Source organism: Octopus bimaculoides, chromosome 6 (genome assembly GCF_001194135.2).
Source record: "Octopus bimaculoides isolate UCB-OBI-ISO-001 chromosome 6, ASM119413v2, whole genome shotgun sequence".
In the NCBI taxonomy this organism is placed as follows: domain Eukaryota; kingdom Metazoa; phylum Mollusca; class Cephalopoda; order Octopoda; family Octopodidae; genus Octopus; species Octopus bimaculoides.
Window position 1 is genome coordinate 9,167,446 of NC_068986.1, and position 2,954 is coordinate 9,170,399.

Sequence of the window (2,954 nt, forward strand, 5' to 3'; positions counted from 1 at the left end):
AGTAGTGCTTTTACCTGGCACAAACCCAAACTGCATCTCATCTAAATTGATTCGCTCCCTAATTAGTTGGGCTATGACCCTCTCTGTAACTTTCATAACCTGATCTAACAGCTTGATGCCTCTGTAATTATTTGTATCTAAAGCGTCACCTTTACCTTTGTAGCAGTTGACTATGATGCTGCTACACCAGTCATTGGGTATGACTCCTTCGTGTATCACCTGGTTCGTAATACGGGTGACTAGGCTATAGCCAACACTGCCAGATATTTTGAGCATCTCTGCAGTGATTCCTGATGGGCCGGGGGCTTTCCCGAAACAAATCTTGCTAGAATTTCACAAAGATAAAAGAACCAAAATATGCCATTTTTGAGAAGACAAAGTGTGAATATAAACTGGGAATGGAAAAAAATTGGGAATTACAGGTAAGAACTTAGCTATTAAATAAGAAACAGAGTTAAAGTAACTCACTCATCCAAAATAAGTTTGAAAACCATAATGTAGAGCCATGGATACCAGAAAAAATTCTTCCAACTGAATTCCTCACTAACAGAAATTGAAGACTAGTTTCCTGACCTTCAATTCTTTATCCATATTCCCAAATTCACCTTGTGAACAGGTGTTTATGCTCCAACGGATTTCTTCGCGGATAAACTTGGAGCAGTGTCTAATGAACATGGTGATAAAATTTCACCAGGACATTAGTGCTATGGAGAAACGGTGCCAAGGCTTCTGGAATGACAGTATGCTGGATATCGTGATCAACCAGATCCGGTCAGTGGCCCTCAGCAGGTTGACTGTATGTTGCATGTGTACGAACAGCCATGCTACATGGCAGTGAAACATGGACCGTGACTACTGAGGACAGGCGTAAGCTTGCAAGAAACGAAGCCAGTATGCTCCGATAGATGTTTAATGTCAGTGTGCATACTTGACAGAGTGTAAGTAACTTGAGAGAAAAGTTAGACCTAAGAAGCATCAGTTGTGGTGTGCAAGAGAAACGATTGCGCTGGTATAGTCATGTGGCAAGAATGGATGAGGATAGCTGTGTGAAAAAGTGTCACACCCTAGCAGTTGAGGGAACCTGTGGAAGAGGTAGACCCAGGAAGACCTGGGATGAGGTGGTGAAGCATGACCTTCAAACTTTAGGCCTCACCAAAGCAATGACCAGGACCTTTGGAAATATGCAGTACGCGAGAAGACCCGGCAAGGCAAGTGAGAGCATAATCTATGACCTCTGCTAGCTCACTAATTCGTATCTTTACTCCATTGGACACTAAAAACCCTGCTTGCGATGACCTGTTGAGGCAAGTGAATTTGAAATCGAACCGAATCCGATGACTGGCACCCATGCCAACCTCTCCTTCATTGGACACTAAACTCTGCTTGCAAAGACCTGTTGGGGCAAGTGAAATTGTAATTGAGCCATACTCAATGACTGTGGTGCACTAACAGCACTGTCAAGCGTGTTCATTGCCAGAGCAGCTGTCTGGCTTCTGTGCTAGTGGCCCGTAAATAGCACCATTTGAGTGTAATCATTACCAGCGTTGCCTTCTAGCACTTGTGCTGGTGGCACGTTAAAAAAACATTCGAGTGAGGTCATTGCCAGTGCTATTGGACTGGCTCCCGTGGAGGTGGCACGTAAAAAACACCTTTTTGAGCATGGCCGTTGCCAGTAACATGTGACTGGACCTCGTGCTGGTGGCATGTAAAAGCACCCACTACACTCAGTGGTTGGCATTAGGAAGGGCATCCAGCTATAAAAACTCTGCCAGATCAGATTGGAGCCCGGTTACAGCTTTCTGGCTTGCCAGTCCTCAGTCAAATCGTCCAACCCATGCTAGCATGGAAAGCGGACATTAAATGATGATGTGTGAAGCTATATCCCTTTCTATTTCATCAAAGGCTTTGAGTAATGTCTCTAAATCTCTGTCCATTCATAGGATTTTTAAGCTTCCAGACCCTTCTTTTCCATGCTGGTCGTCTTCTGGGCAACCACTTAGCACTGATCCTAAAGTCACTAACTACCAGTCCATTCTTCGCCTGGGAAGGTCTTGGCATTTATAAGCAGCCATCTTTCCCCTTTTTGGCGAGGATGTAGTCAATTTGGCTAGTGTGTCTACCAGAACGGTAGGTGACGGGCAGGTTTCCCGAAGTTAGTATTGCAAACCATAAGGTCATTTGCATCGCAGACCTCCAGCAGCCTGGTTCCCTCCTCATTGTGGGAACCAAAACCATAGCCCACCTGTAAGGCCCTGTATGTTGTCCAACATGTCCACTGAAGTCACCAGCCACAAAGAGAAGGTCCCTGCCATTTGTCAAGGTAGTCTGCAAGAGGGTATCATAAAATCGGTCTTTCTGTTCATCTGGTGGCCCCAGCCGAGGGGCATAGACCGAGATAATGGTTGCTAACCCATGATGAAGGACTAATCTAATCTTAAGTATTCTATCACATACTCTGGCTACCTCAATTACCTTATCCACCCATTTCTCCACAAGAAGTATATCCACGCCCCCGACTGTGTTCTTTGCCTGTGAGGAACCCAGCCGAACCTCCTTTCCACCTTATTTCTTGGAGGCAGCAGATATCGGCACATCTCCATTGCATCTCAACAATCTCACCAGACTTACCTCATAGTGTGCTGACGTTGAGAGTGCCAACCCTGAAGGTGTGGGAGGTATGGGCCCATGAGGCCCTGGGACGGGACAGCAGCATTATGTACCTGAAAATAAAGCTCGCATTTGGCAGAATTCATAAACAAGCAGTAGCCTTTAATTCAACCGGCATACGCTGCACTATCATATTTTTGCACTATATGATCACTACCTTACATAGGAGGAGATAAACCCTAAGTAGGGGTGGGGGTGGCGTGAAGCCTTTAGAAGTATTCATGGGAGACAAGACAACCAGAGGATGGGAGAGGATAGGAACTTCCGGTCAGGTGGAGAGGGTGGGA